Here is a 15,982-nt window from a genome sequence, read left to right on the forward strand (position 1 = left end):
AGACTCACAATGGCGACCAAAGGCCCAGAGTGCAACTGTGACGAAGCAAGGCAGGTGGGGCCTCCTGGGACTTTCCTGCCTTCCTTACCTGGGCTGGGTCCCCACTTGGATCCCCCAGAGAGAGAGAGACACAAACACACACACACACGGAGTGTGGCTGTTGGGGTTGTGCAGGGTCCCTCTTGCCTGGGGGACCCCCTCCATTCCAGCCTGGGAGCCAAGGAAGGGGGCGTGGAAGGGCTGGATCCTCTCCCTCTGTGGCCCTTTTGCCAGCCCTGAACCGGGAGGAGGGAAGGAATCCTGGCCAAGCAAAGGGGAAGGGAGCCCTTTGTTCCGTCCGGTCTGGCCCCCAGGAGAGGCGAGCAGGGAGGCCTGGGACATGCGGAGGGCCTGAGCAGCTCTGCTCCCCAGGAAGGAGCCTACTTCCATCTCCCGAAACCCAGCTCCCGTCTCTCCATCTCAGAGGCCCTTCCTGCTCCGGCCACAGAGGGCGGCGAAGGCCTCCGCCGTTTCCCAGTGTGAGATTGTGGCTAAAGAAAAACCACCAGGATTCAAAGTTGATCCAAGGAAAAAGGCTTTATTGGATATACATCTGCAGATGGGTTCTACCCTTGGCAGCTGGGAGGAACAAAAAGCATAGCTTTTGCTCTACTCTTATACCTTAAAATTACCCCCGCCCCCCCCCCATACAAATGGCTTGATTTACAATACATCTTTCAGGATACAAGTTACATTTTATTATCTTTTTGGTACCCAGCACATAACAAACACTTTCTCACCCGGTATCTGGCATTTCAAAGACATTCCAAAAAGTGTGATAATTCCCAGCGCTTCAAAGACGTTCCAAAAAAGTAACTGGGGTCTGGTACTGCACTCCCTTACTCCAAGGACATAATCTACCTTTCAACATGAGATTTGAGTCATAAAAAGGATACTTTATTAAGGCTTCTCACACCAGGGTCCCTCCTGGCAGCCCCCCTCCCTGAAGTGGGGGGGCTGGGGAGCCCCAGACTGGCACTTCCTCCTTCCTGGGGCTGCTTCTCCTGAGGCTGGGCCAGAGCCCCCACCCGGCCCCTTTCCCAGTGGGACTCTCCCCCTTCTGCTGCCCTGCGACCCCCGCCCCCGGGGCTGGCAGGGCATCTCTGGGGCTGCAGGGAGGAAACGGCTCCTGGGGGGAGAGCAGGGACCCCCCTTCAGCCCCCTCCAGACAGGGAGAAGCTCCCCTGGCGGTCAAGGGGGATCCTTTCCCCTCTCCAGCCGATCGCAGTGATCCGGGATCTCTAGGGGGAGAAAACACCTCCAGATTAAAGGGCGTTTTTGAAGGTGCAGCTGCCCCTCTTCCCACCCCAACATAAGCCGCCTTCCACCAAAGCCCCCCCCCCCCCATTGCAGGCTGCCCTCTGCAGGGACCCCCTTCTTAGGGCGGCTCCTCCCTGCCAGACCCTCTTGCAGCGCCTGTGCGGGGGCGGTCTGGGGTGCAAAGCCTTCGCCCTTCCCATCAGGCTGGACATGGAGAGAAGCAGACGCGGCGTTGAGGCCTGACGGGAACGGGGAGGGGATGATGGGCCGCAAAGGAGCGTCTCGGGGCTCGAGAAAGGGCCAACGCCAAGGGAGACGGGGGGTTCATGTGCTCTGTAGTCCGCCTCATCTGTGCCTGACTGATCGAGGCGCAGCGCAAGGGTTAAGGCCAGAGAGCTGCGACGTCCTAGAGCGGAAAGGAATGCCTACTTCCGGCCTTCCTTGGAAAAGAGCCTCACAGGTGGAATTGTCTCTCCATCCAGCGGCTTTGGGCAACGTTCGCTCGCGCATGCGCCCTTCTTCCTCTGAAACTGCTGCTCCCGGCTTTCTGCGCCCGATGCTGCGAGGCTTCCCGGGGCGGAAAGGAGGGGGACGTCTCCGCGGGGGGGGGTCGCGCGATGGAAATCAGGTCTGCTCTGCCCCCCTGCGGGGAGGCGGGGCCAGGATTGGGCTCCTCCCCTTTCCCGCCTTGAACTGCTCGGGTGGGGACCCTGGAGCGATGATGGGACTTTGTGCGCAGGCAGGGCTGGGTCTTTTTTTGAGAGGGGGTCCTAGAGGCTGCTGGAGGGGGAACCAAAGGGCCTTTCGGGGTTCCCCCCTTGGGCGGGGGGGGGGAGGCGTGTGGAAGGCGGTGGGAAAAGGGCCTGGGTGCCCCTCCCCGTGGGAAAGGAGCGGCGTATTTTCCCACGCCTGGCAAGATTCCACACTGGGGGGAGGGGAAAAATCCTGGGATGTATAGAATATATACTGTCTGTATAGACTCCATAGGATGGGTAGAATGTCTGTTGGAGGTTGGACTCTCTCTCTCTCTCTCTCACACACACACACAAATACACACACTTGTGACAATGATTTTAACTTTGTTGCTTGTATCCTAATGATTTTTTGACTGTTTCCTAAAGTATGATTTGATTGCTTATTGTTTCCTATGACTATCATTAAGTATTGTACCTGATGATGCTTGATGAATGTATCTTTCCTTTTATGGACACTGAGAGCATTTGCACCAAGACAGATTCCTTGTGTGTCCAATCGCACTTGGCCAATGAAGCATTCATACATGCCCATACTCACACACTCACACACTCACCACAAATTGAGCAGCCCAACTTTAATGCTAACCAACCTAGCTGGGCTGCCCAGCGGCCTCCCTCTTCTGCCTCTGCAGGACCCCCAAAGGTGGTTTGCCCAGCCATCGCCCCAGTGGGAAGAAACCAGGAGAAATTTTCAGCCCTTGAATTGTAAGGAAGCAGAGATGGAGAAGGGGCTTTTGGGGTGCTCCATTTGCCCTTCTTTTCTCCAGGGGAGCAAACTTTGCTGGGAAGGGATCCAGGCAGCCCTGATCTTTAAGGAGGAGAGAAGTTCAAAGTTCTCAAATTGTTCAATGAAACTTTTTGCCTGAAGCCAAGTTCTCCAGCAGGGAAAGTTTCCATCCAGGGCCTCCGGGGTCAGGGGGAGAAGAGAGAAGCTGCCACAGACTCCCTGTCTCTGCCCAGAGTCTCCCGGGAGGATTCAGCCACAGAGCAGAGCTGAAACTTTGATCATAATTCTCCCTCTCAGGAGGGATCCCTGGATAAGTCAGCTAGTTCTTGCACTCAGAGTTTGTTGGGCATTTCTCTGCAGGGAAATGAAAGGGAAATAATCCCAATGTGGTTCATAATGACAGGGGCAGAGATTGAATTAAATCCATCATCTGGAATTGAGAGGTTTGGAAGCTTCATTCTTGAAATTGGCCCCAGAGGAAATACACGGCACCTGTGGCTGAAGACAAAAAGAAGTGTGACATTTGTTGGCATCGTGGTTAAAGAGACAATCCCGGGAGACAGTTAATGTCTGAGCATGTCACAGGTGTGAAATGGAAGCAACATTTTCTTTCTTTTGAAAACATGCTCAGTGACACCTTCACAAAGGGGTTGATGTAATAGTGTGGCCAGATTCCAAGAATAAAATGAACTTTAATGGAAAAACTAGTTATCAGAACTTTGCATAGTTGAAAAAAATCACACCCAAAACCAAACACATGCACAGAGAGGGAGAAGTCAGAGACAACCAAGTGAAAAGAGATGGAGGAATCAAGGCAGCCTCTCACCCCATGTGGGGAAGGGAGGGAGGGAAGGGGAGCTCAGGAGCTTCGTGTTGCAGATGGAAAACAGACATGCAAAATCCTCTTTCAACCTCCTTCTTTGAGGCCTGGGGATGCACAAACCCATATCCCATGTTCCCCTGCCTCCCTTTTCTTTTTTTGAATATTTTTTTTATTTTTATATTTTAAAAAAACATCTCTTGGTGAAGAGCGTGGTTCCAGGTTTTTACATTTCAATACAAAATGACCATAGTTACATATTCATCTTTCGTGTTCAATTTCATATCGTAGTATTACTTATTCCATTTTCCTTTAAATATTCTCAAATGTTCTTATATTCATTAAACTTATCCAATTCCAATTCATATCATAACTTATTTCATTATTCTTTAAATATTCTCATATCTTGTTTTACAGTATTATCTAAGGTTCTTATTTCATTTCTATATTCAGTACATATATTTACTTTTATCTTCACATTTGCAATTTCATCACATACTATTATTCCATTCATTGTTCAATAGGTTCCATCCTAATTCTAATAATCCAGATGTCCCCTTTAATTGTCAATTCGAGCTTGCCACCCCTTTGCCTTATACACTCCCCCAATTTATTCCCTTTAAATCATTATAAAGTTTTACCATAGTATAGTCATTTTTTAATTATCACATTCTACATTAATAACAATCTAACTACTACATATCACACATGCATTTATATATGTGTGTGTGTGTGTGTCAGATTCCGCATGGTATTTTTTCTCTCAATTACATTCTAAATCATCTATTTCAAAAATATTTATTCAATTAATTTTAGAAACTGATAATAGTCTTTCCATTACAATTCTCATCTCATTTTAACTTTATTCACTGCTTTATTAAATATAAATTAATATTCTTACAGTAAATTCCCATTTCCATATCTATTTCAATTAAATCTATGTCTGGTTTAACAATAATCCTTAAAAGAAAAATATCAGTTCCATTCTTTTCCATTTTTAAATCTATGTTCTTATATATCACGACACGTTACCTTGCAGAATCCCCCTTCCTGTTCTTCTTCTACCCATTGTCTCTCATTCTCCTGACTATATAATTTTTTTCATTGTTGTTTGCTTTCTACTTCCCATCATTTTCTGGTCCTTTCTCTTAATTCCCCTTTTTTCCTTTATAATTTCTCTCCATTTCTTATTCCAATTATTTATTTTATCCCGCTCCCTCTTGTGGTAATATATCCATCATATTCTGCAAGTTCTTGTACAGCTTTGTAAGATCTGGGGGTATCACAAACGCTCCTCATGAGGGCAGTAGTGTCTTTATGATGAGAGTTTGATCCTGTTATCTGCAAAGCTCAGAGGCCAGGAATGTGTGTGGGAGTTCACAGTATCTATCCGAGCCATGGGACCTTTGGTGCCCTGCTTTCTCACGGGAAATTTATCACCTTCGCCAAGGCCTAGCTAGATAATGTTGCTGAGCTAATGTTGAAGTCATTGTTTTGATTTTTGTATTTGCATTTTCTTAATAAATACTGCTACCGGGGCTCTCGGGCTGGCAGTTGCTCAGACGTCTTCTCTGCGTCTCCCGTCATTTTTCAATTGCCAGTCCATCACGTGGTGACCCCGTGATAGCTTTGAAAGCATATGCCCGACGTGATAGTTTGGAAGGCTATACATTTTGGTGTGATAGCTTGAAAGCTATACGTTTCCCGCATCCTATACTCATCGCGGACGTCGACTGGGCCCTCATCTTCTTCGCTGGACGGAGACAGATTCTTTTCGTGAGTATGGGGGAAGGTCTCTCAAAGCTCAGACAAAGCACCTTAGAGAAATGAGAGAGATCGCTGGGAATAGTTTTAAGTTTGGAGTTCATAGTAGAGGACATGAAGTAGGAAAGAAAGAAATTGAGGATTTATTACAGTATGTTTGGAAACATATTCCGTGTTATCCAGAGGGAGGTAGTATTAAAGTAGAGCGCTGGAGAAAGATAGGGAAATTTTTGCACGAGGAGCCTCGTGCCCCTTCTTCAATTTTGTTAACCTGGAGGGTGGTTATGGATGCATTAGCTACGCATGAACAACCGCTCCTATCACCCCCGAAGAAGGTTTGCCGCCTTACAATGCGATGCGTATATTGCCACCGACAGCACCTCCAGATAAATCCAGAGGGCTGTCAGGCACTGAAAATACTTTGTCAGAAGAGAAGAGTTTGCCTTTAAGAGTTCAAGTAGATGCAGTTACTGCAGCTATTCAAGAAGCTACAAATAGAGGGGAATTATCAGGAGATGATTTGGTAGATTTTGGAGTGGAGATTCAACTTAATCCAGTAGAAATTGGTGTAGATGCTGCTTTAAATCCACAGAGAATATGGAAGCCTCTGCCTCTTAAGATTTTAAAGGAAGTTAAGCAAGCAGCAAAAGAGTATGGTGTTAGATCGCCATACACTCAGGCATTGTTAGAAGCAGTTGGCTATGGAAATAAAATGATTCCAGCTGACTGGAGAGCTCTATTTAATATGATTCTAACTCCAGCTCAATATTTGGTGTTAGATCAGAAATGGAGACAGCTGGCAGTTCAAAGGGGAACAGCAAATGTTACTCCAGATCAGCTTTATGGATCTGGTAATTTTACAACAGTGGAATTACAGCGAGATGGAATGCCTGAGGAGGGTTCATTCTTCTCCCACAGTTAATTTTTCAAGCCGTACGGACTCTCCCTGACGGCGAAGGTGGTGAGAAGACCTTTACTAACATCAAACAAGGAAACAATGAACCCTATGAAAATTTCATTAGCAGATTGAAAGTGGCTATTGAAAGGCAAATTGACAATCAATTTGCCCGGAATGAATTGCTTTTGAAGTTAGCAGTAGAGCAGGCAAATGCAGATTGTAAAAATTCTAAATCCGCTTATTGCGAGTGGAGAGAGAGAGATAGCGGATTTGATAAACGCATGTAGAAAGGTGGGGAGTCAGACTTTTAATATGGAGACTTTAGCTCTGGCTCTCCAGGCAGGAAATAACAAAGGCACTTGTTTCAATTGCGGGAAGCCTGGACATTTTAAAGCGCAATGTCAGGCTCCTGGGGGTCAAAGTCAGCAAAATGAGAGATCAATGGGACAGGGTGTGACCCAAATCAGTAAATCAGCCTATATCAGATGCTCCTACAGTCTTTACTGATGGAGAAAAATTTTTTTTTGTGCTTGTGTTTGGAAAGATAAATTTGGAATTTGGCATACAAAAGTGACATCAGAGCAGAAGTCTGCCCAACAGGCAGAACTTGCTGCTGTAGTTTTGGCTTTTCAAAATTTTCAAAATCAGGATTTTAATCTAATAGTGGATTCTTTGTATGTATATAATTTGTTACCCTTTGTAGCAGGTTCTTATTTGTCTCCTGGAATATCACCTAATATTCTACGTTTGCTTTTGTTGTTGCAAGAATGTTTGGAGCAGCGTATGAATGTGTGTTTTATTGCTCATATCCGTAGTCATAGTAATTTACCTGGAATTTTATCACAAGGCAATGCCAAAGCTGACAGTGCTGTAACTTCAGTTCTCACTGTCCAGCCATGGGACAGCCATAGTTATTTTCATCAAAATGCTAAAGCGTTGGCACATCAATTCAAGCTTACTGCTGCAGAAGCTGCTGCCATAATTCAACAATGTCCAACTTGTTCAAAGCAAGGCACAGCTATTCCTATGGGAGTCAACCCCAGGGGTTGAAACCCTCAATGATTTGGCAAATGGATGTTACTCAGTATCCATCATTTGCACCTTGGAAGTATATACATGTGACTGTGGATACTTATTCAGGATTTCTAATGGCTACTCCTCAAAGAGGTGAAGCGGTTAAACATGTCATCAATCATTGCATTAAGACATTTTCAGTCGCTGGTACGCCTCAAACTTTAAAAACAGACAATGGTGCGGCTTATCGGAGCACAGTCTTTGATCAGTTTTGCAAACAGTGGTCCGTGGAACATAAATTTGGAATTCCATACAATTCCACAGGACAAGCTATTGTGGAGCGTTATAATGGCACGCTCAAGAACATGTTAGCTAAATTAAATAAAAAAGGAGGGAAGCTCCTGGGGCTTCCGGCAATTCAAGATCATTTAAATCTTGCTTTGTATACTTTAAATTTTTTAAATTTGTCTGGTAACCCCCCTGCGAGCGCGGCCAGCAGGCATTTTTCTTCCCCTTCTACAGATGCAGTGAGGCCTCGAGTGTTGGTGCGATTCCTTCCGGATCCGGCATGGGTTCCCGCTGAGCTGATTACGTGGGGACGTGGTTATGCAGCAGTAGAACATCTTGGTCAAATTCGTTGGGTTCCTGGTCGATGTATCCGGCCTGATCATTCACAAGCGCCTTCGCAGGTGCCAGTGAGGGATGTTCCTGATTCTCAGGATGGCGTTCCTGTGGTTCCTGATTCCGTTCCTGATGTTCCTGATTCTCAGGATGGCGTTTCCGTGGTTCCTGATTCTCTTGATGCCGGCAGTCCAGGCGTGGCGCTGTGAAAGCTGGGAAAAGATGACTGCTTATCCGAGGTTATCAACTTGTATGCAGCAGGTTCCTTTGGGGAATCGGACTAAATTAATCTGCAAACAGCGGCATCTTTTGATTTTTCCAGCATATTGGTCCTGGCATAAGGGTCAAGACATTCTTTACTCGGGACCTGATAAGGATATTATATCTTCAGCCTGTGCTACAACTCTGATTCTGTTTAATGTTTCTGTTTCAGACTATGGACAATATTGGTGTCAATTGGAGTTGCCTAAGTTACTTTACACAACTTCTTTTTCCATTCGTCTTATGCCTCCACGGACTCTAATGCGGAGGCGGAGAGCTGCCATTATCTCAGAAACTAGAGACCTTGGTGATAATTTATGGAAGGAAAATTCCTACATCAAGGACGTTTGGATTGCAGCAAAGAGTTTAAATGTAACTAATTGTTAGCTTTGTATGCATGTACCCACCTTTTGGAATAGCTATGAACTATAGAGATTTTCATATTTTAAATAATTTTACTGTTGTTATGTTTTATGATACTGTTGAGAATATTAAGATGTTAAATGAAGAAGTGTCTGAAATTCGCCAAGTTACTTTATGCTTTAGATATAATGTTAGGAGTTTGTGCTTTACATTGTTGTGTTTTTTATACATAATTATGAGCCTAACATTACAAGAACTGTTCATGATATGGAAGACCGCATAGCTGAACACGAAGCAGGGAAAGATGGCTTCAATAAGTCACTTTGGGCTTTGCTATGGGATTGGCTTCCTGACAGCTCATGGTTACGTTTATTGTTTCAATTAGTTGTAATAATTGTTATTACACTTATTATGTTATGTTGCTGTATTCAATGTATTCCTAATCTATTTCAAATGTGTGCCTCAGCCTTAAGTGTACGAAACCAAGTTTGCGAGGAACTGTGTATTTTGCCACTGAAACACCCCTATCTTTGAATAAATAAAAAAGGAGGGAATGTGGTAATATATCCATCATATTCTGCAAGTTCTTGTACAGCTTTGTAAGATCTGGGGTATCACAAACGCTCCTCATGAGGGCAGTAGTGTCTTTATGATGAGAGTTTGATCCTGTTATCTGCAAAGCTCAGAGGCCAGGAATGTGTGTGGGAGTTCACAGTATCTATCCGAGCCATGGGACCTTTGGTGCCCTGCTTTCTCACGGAAATTTATCACCTTCGCCAAGGCCTAGCTAGATAATGTTGCTGAGCTAATGTTGAAGTCATTGTTTTGATTTTGTACTTGCATTTTCTTAATAAATACTGCTACCCGGGGCTCTCGGGGCTGGCAGTTGCTCAGACGTCTTCTCTGCGTCTCCCGTCATTTTTTCAATTGCCAGTCCATCACACCCTCTCTTGATTTCCCCTCTGTAATTCCCTCTTCTGCTGTTTCCTTTTGTTTAATTTTCCAAACAATTCCCCTTTAATTATCACATCAAACCTCACATTTTTAACTTTAATTCTTTTTTCTTGTTTTAGTGTTGTTCCACTTGTTCTTTAGGGCTGGTTTCCTCTTTATTTCACTCCTCCCCCTCTGTTTCTCTTTGTTCTTCTTTAATCTGCATTACTATTTCTAATTCTTGTAGTATAATGCTGTACATTTCCAAGCTTTCTTTCATCATTTCCTTCCTATTTCCACACACATTTCTCCCATTTTGTACACTACTACTTCTATTATTTTCCTTTCTTTAATATGTATGTCCAATCCAATTGTCTAGTAGTTTATTGCAACCAGCGTCCTTTATATTAAATTTCAATGGTCAGTGTCCGCAAATCTTTGTTTCCAGCTTCCTTCTGTTGATTTCTTTTCCAACTTCTTCCCAAAGTCACCAAATAATCCCAGGGCAATTTCTCCATGTATCTTTTTTCACTTGTAAGATTCTAGTATTTCACTTTTCAGGGTTTTTATTTTATTATAATGGAATTCCTTTTGTTTCCTTTCAAATTCCAATCTTAAAAAGACCAAGCACTTTTCAAAGAGTCACTGAAATTTTCCCTTTGCCATTAAGTGGTGGGCTCAGTTCTGTTTCCACGTTCCACCCTTTTCCCCTTTTTAAACATTCATTAATTTCATTAATTCCAGTTATTAGCTATTCTTTCTTTTTAACACGTTCAACTTCAGCGTTTAATTATGCCTATTTAGTGCCAAAATCCAAATAGTTCCCCTGCCACTTTTTCCGATGTAGAGGCCAGGCAAGTCCTGGGAAGAGGGAAGCTCAAGTCCCATGTTCCACTGCCACTTTTTTTCATACATGGGGCACTCGGCAAAGCAAAGCCCAGATCTACAGAGAGGGCTAGGAAAGAGGAAGGGATTTGAGGGAGTCCCCCATTTCTGGGAAGAGACTAACCTGGTTTATGAGTCCCTGGTTGAATGCTGGGGGACGCAGCCCTGGGGTTTCTCCAGCCTCACTTGGGCTCCGTGTCTTTCCAGGAGAGGCTCCTGTCAGGAAGAAGCCATGCAGGGCCGGGTCTTCAGAGGGGGATCTGGGGTTATCTGGGAGGGAGAGTGGGAGAGGGAGAGACGGAGAAAAAATGAAAATAGATTGAGCAACCTGTGAGTTAGCCAAGTCTTGGTGCAGGGCTTTAACTCCTCACAAAAGGGAAGAAGGGAGACCACCATTTTCCAAAGTTGGAAGTTGAAGATGAAGGGACTTTAATTCCCAGAATTCCCTGCCCAGCATGATGAAGTCCATGCCTTATTGGGTGGGGAACTCTGGGAGTTGAAGTCCATTCCTCTTCAAGTTTGAAAAACACTCATGCAGACCAACCTCTCTCCACGCGTTGCCTCCATTTTGAGAAACAACTGAGACCCCTGAAGAGACCTTCAGTCATTGGCCGGCTTGCAGAATGCAGAAAACATGGTTTCTTATGGCCATCAGAAGTAAAACATGCCACGGTGAATTGGACTGACCCTCAATATCCCCTAAAGACCCGGATCCTGGTTTGGGAGACATCCCAGCTGGTTCTGAGGCCGCCCTGGAGCCAAGCCTGGGACGCCCTGTGAATCCGGCCCCTTCCTGGCCCTTAAGGCTCAGGCAGAGTCACCCAAGCTCCCCGGATCCTGAGTGAGGCTCTCCAGCCCCAAACCTCCCTGGGCCAGGCATGGCTGGCAGGACCTTCCAGGAGAGCCTCCTCCTCCTCCTCCTCCATGGCCGCTGCTCTCTGGCTGGGACCCCTGAGCCTGGGGGCTCCTCCCTGGGGGACGGAAGAGCCTCCGCTGGGCCTCCCTTTGGGGCCTCTGCTAAGGCCACGGCTGGGGCTGAGGACGATGGGGGCTGGAGTCCAGGCCTTTGGGAGGCCCGCATGGGAACCCACTCGATCCGGGCAGGACAGAGATCCACCCGGAGGACCTGGGAAAAACCCCTGGGAAGCAGCCCCTCCCTCCTTCCTTCCTCCCAACGCCTGGCAGGAGAGAGAGAGAGAGGAAGCCAACCCAGAGAGGGTCACCGCCACGTTCTCCCTTTTTTCTCGGTCTTGGGATTCGCCCCCAGCCTTTCTGCCCTGGGGAGCAGCAGCCCCAGTATCCTTAGTCCTGGCCTCACTGGGAATACTGGAAACCAGCATCCAGAACCATTTCTGTGGCTCCAAGCAGGAGAAAGAGCATCAAAGTCACCAGTTGATCCTCTGAACACCCAAATGTCTATCCAGGTTTGTCCAGACATTGGGGGGGAATCACTGACCCCCCCTCCACCCCTAAAGCTGCCTCTCTGTCCCATTCCCATTGTCCCAACTTTTTTCCCTGAATGCCAAACTCTGATCTGGTTCACAAATTCCGCCAACCCCCGTTCGCTCAGCCGTAGTTTACTCCGAGTGTTGCAGCTGCTGAAAACCCCCAAGGAGCCAGAAACGGATCCTAGGAAAAGCTCCCCATCCTGTGTGCAGACAGGCTGAGTTGACCCTCCCCACTAGGTGAGTCCACACAACGTCCTTAACCCAGGTTGATGGAAGAGAACTTCAATGTCAGCAATAGGTGCCAGGCCAAAACACATAAACCAGATGGTGGCATAGCGTGACGACCTGCTTCATGTATGAACACAGGATGGGGGAAGGTTCCCACCTGCCAGAATGCATGAAATAGAGTCAGCCTATTTCAAAATCTCCATCCATATTTTCAAGGGCTCCAAGGATGAGACCCCCACCCCTTAGAGGCTCCTTTGTGGGAAGGGAAGGGGGAAGGAAGCCGCTTTGAGACTGGTTCCCTCTAAAGCCCACCTCCTCTGCGCCCTCAGGAAAGACTCATGACCGGCTGTGGGCAAAGCCTGGAAACACCTGGATGCCCCCAGCAGCAGCTGGGAACTTGGCCCACTCAAGGCAGCCCCGGAAAGAGGGCTCCTTCCTTCCCAAAGCAGGTGAAAGAGGACTCAAACTCCTATGAGGATCAAAGGAGTTGGGCTCACTCAGCTCAATGGATCTGAGCCCCTGAAGCCATCTGGAGGGACCTTCACCCAACCCCCTTGCAAGGACTCTGCTGTGGGGTCCTACAATGGGGACTGAGGGTCTCCACCAGTGCTGGGCTTGGCTGGAGGGCCAGGTCTAATCCTGAGCCCCCAAAAGGCACCGGAAGCCCCATGAATCTCCCAAGAGACTCTCCTCCAGCCTCGGCCCTTCCTACTGGCCTGGACCCAGCTGGGTCGGCTTCACACAACTCCTGACCCCTGCGGGAACAGCAGCTCCCACCTGCCAGGTGCAAAGCTGGTACACCAGACTCGGATCCTGACAAGAGATGCAACCTGGGGACCCTCATCCCATTCACTCCCCACCTGCCCTGGGCCCCCATGGCGCAGATCCCCCCACCTGTCCAGCAAGGCCCGAGGGAGCCGTCTCCACAGGGCGCCCCACTTCTCAAGGCAGGAGGAAAAAGGGCCTGGCTGTCCCCAGGGGAAATTGGCAGCAGGGGCCCAGGCTAACCTCCCCTCCCCCCTGGACCCCACCAGAGGGGGTCAGAGCCGCTCTCCCTTTCAGCCAATCCCAAGGAAGGCTCCTTCCTCAGAGGCGGGCTTTCTGACAGCACCCTCCCTTTCAGCCAATCCCAAGGAAGTCTCCTTCCTCAGAGGCAGGCTTTCTGACAGCACCTCAGCTGCCCAGACCAGATTGGGGGGGCTCCCTCTGCCTCCCTCTTCCCCAGCCCCCCTCCCTCCCTGCCCTCACTAGGGAGGGGGCAGACCCCCTGCAGACCCCCCTGGCCCTGACCAACAGGCCCAGCCAGGAAGCCTGGAACAGTCTGGACGGAGGCAGGAGGGAAACCCGCTCAGGGTCCCCCGAGTCCCAGCAGAGGGGAAGAAATCGGGGGAGGGTCAGAGAGACCCCCAAAGGAGGTGGACGGGTCTCTCCCCCTTGTCTTTCCATGGGAACTCAGACTCCCCTGAGGATAGTTCAAAGTCACCCGTGGAGCTTTTCTTTTGAAGGCAGGATTAGAGTGGAAGGGAAGGAAAAGATAGGAGGAGGAAAGGCAAAGGAAGAAGGGAAGGAAGTGAAGTCAATAGATGAGGAAGGTAGGAGGAAAAGGAATAGGAAAGGAAAGGGAAGGACAAAGAATAGGGAAAGAAGGGAAGGAGGATCCCAGAAGGAACCAGCATGGTTGCACAAAGACCCCAATAACCTGAAAGAAGACAAGAGAGACAAATATCAAAGGCAGAATCAGTGAGACGCAACTCAAGCAAAGCCCCCATTTTTTGGGAAACCAGGAAATCGGAGGCTCCAAATGAACAAAGCCAAAAGCTGAAAGGAGGAAAAAGAGATTTCTTTCCAAAGGAATGGGGGGGACTGGGGGGGGGGCGGCAGGGATGGTCGGGGTGCCCTGGTTCTCCCCGGGGGAGAAGTGCTCTGGGGCGGCAGGAGAGCAGCAGGGGGGGGAGCATCGGGCCTCTTCCCAGCCCTGGGCCATAGCGGGTTTCTCTGTCTCTTGGGAAACGATTCCTTCCCCAATCCGAGTCTGCCTGAGCCACATCATCCACTTCCCTCCCTGCCTGGGATCAATTCCTCCATTCAGATAAAGGAAAAAAGGAGCTTGGACAGAGCTTCTGGCCAATCTCCGTTCTTCGACCCAGGAAGGTCACACTGGCCCTTCAAAGCCAAATTCTCCCCCGGTTCTGGGATCCCTCCAGCCATTGCTCGGCTGAGGTCGCGGGAGGGCCAGGGTGGCTGAGAATCGGGATAGAAGGCACCACATAGACTCAACAAAGTTCCCCACCACAACAGACCTTCAGACACAGGTTGTGGCCTCCCACACAGTCCTAAACGGTGCCTTTATGTGGCATCAGGGAGGAACATGGGATCAACCACACAACCCTCACCCTATGGGGTGCCCTAGCTGTTGTCCCTGGTGGCAGATCAAAGATTGTGAATCCCATTCCTGACACCAGTTTCTGTGGAATCAAATGCAGGATCCAAACACCCCAGTAATCAAAGCTCACTGGTGGAATTATTCATGCAGTGTCCGCTGGAGGAATTTCCCTCTAGAAAATGGCAAGATAGATTTCCTCAGGAAAAAAAGGATATACTCGTATCTATACATTTGTGGAAAGGAGAATAAAGGGATAACCATCAATATGAATATGATATAACCAAGAATATCCATAATTTGCACACCTAAAGGTACTTTCATGCCCACCCACTGTTACCATCCTCAAGAAAGAGATATTGTCAAAATAAAAGATTGCACATGCAGTAACTCTTTATTTATATCTTGGTAACACATTCTCATTCCTCCAAGAAATTGGTTTCCTCACATTCTTCCAGACACTCTTTATTTATTTGAATAAAAATAGTTACCCCACTCATTATGGAAAATAGCTTTTCCAAAAGTATTTCTTAACCATTTCATTAAAAAAGAGCATAAAAAGAGCATATAATTTTTTAAAAAATGCAGCTAGGTATGTGAAGTTGAGGGAAGTTCTTGGATGGTAATTGGATGGATGTAATGTGTAGAATATTCATAGGAACCTACATTATTAGAAGTTAACAATGAATCATATAATCTTTTTAGGCAAACAACCTGAGTCATGCCACATGGCAGTTAATATACTGGACTTGGAGGATACCTACAGTATCTTGTAACATCTGGAAGCAATTTGGAATTAAGGAGAAACTTCCTTTCAGTGAGAACAATTAACCAGTGGAACAGCTGGCCTTCAGAGGTTTTGGGTTCTTCAACATTGGAGGCTTTTAAGAAGAGATTGGACAGTCACTTCCCTGAAATGGTATAGTTTCTTCTGCTTGATCAGGGGCTGGACTAGAAGACCTCCAAGGTCCCTTCCAGCTCTATCCTATATCTTTCCTCTGGTGTCACCCACCTTTCTGAATGGAGAAGGTCCCCTCCGGACGAGGAACGCAGTCGTAGCAGCAAATGGGCTCTCCTTCTCGAGATCTCTTGACAAATCCAGAATGACAATTTTCCACACATCTGGACTGAGGCAGGGACTGAGCAGAGAAAAAAGGAAGGAATGCCAAAGAAAAGATGTTAGGAGTCTCCATCCATGGGAAATAGTGGAGAAATGGACATTAGGCAAGTAGCCTCTGGTCTTCACTGAGGTAAATAAGAAATCCGACTACTTTTAAAGAGATGCAGGAACTGGCATTTTCTTCATTTAGTTCCTTCCTTTTGATTTTGGAATTTAACAATACAATAAAGTATTTGACTATCTAATAAAGTCTGGAGGGATGGAAGTGAAAAAAAGATTTAAATATGATGATATAGTCATATTAAAATTTAGCATAAGGTTATTCCATTAGCTTTTTAAATATGAAATTAAACTGTGATGAAGAAAGAAACCTCTTGACCAGTAAGATCTTGAAAGATTTCATAGCAAAGCCACCCCACTGAGGTCTTGTCTCTTGAAGAACTTCCATTAGAAGACACCAACCAGC

At 47.1% G+C, this 15,982-nt stretch overlaps 3 long non-coding RNA genes across 3 annotated transcripts in view; 1 reads left to right on the forward strand and 2 right to left on the reverse strand.

The window, feature by feature from the left end:
• LOC148123687 (uncharacterized) overlaps window positions 1-2,218 on the reverse strand; it is an 11,963-nt gene extending 9,745 nt beyond the window's left edge. Inside the window, exon 1 of the long non-coding RNA XR_015740598.1 lies at window positions 2,093-2,218. This is a non-coding gene — a long non-coding RNA (uncharacterized LOC148123687). The remainder of the gene's footprint in view (window positions 1-2,092) is intronic.
• A 113-nt stretch (window positions 2,219-2,331) lies between these two features.
• LOC148123689 (uncharacterized) overlaps window positions 2,332-15,982 on the forward strand; it is a 64,850-nt gene continuing 51,199 nt past the window's right edge. The window contains exons 1-2 of the long non-coding RNA XR_015740593.1: window positions 2,332-3,366; window positions 11,608-12,025. This is a non-coding gene — a long non-coding RNA (uncharacterized LOC148123689). The remainder of the gene's footprint in view (window positions 3,367-11,607; window positions 12,026-15,982) is intronic.
• On the reverse strand, window positions 10,868-13,294 carry LOC148123690 (uncharacterized). Its single transcript, XR_015740594.1, has 3 exons — window positions 13,123-13,294; window positions 11,233-12,136; window positions 10,868-11,187 (listed from the first exon to the last, which is right to left on the reverse strand). It is a non-coding gene; the product is annotated as an uncharacterized LOC148123690 (long non-coding RNA).

Source organism: Pseudonaja textilis, unplaced genomic scaffold, assembly GCF_049901715.1.
Source record: "Pseudonaja textilis isolate UNSWEBS1 unplaced genomic scaffold, rPseTex1.2 PTEXSCF25, whole genome shotgun sequence".
Lineage (NCBI taxonomy): Eukaryota > Metazoa > Chordata > Lepidosauria > Squamata > Elapidae > Pseudonaja > Pseudonaja textilis.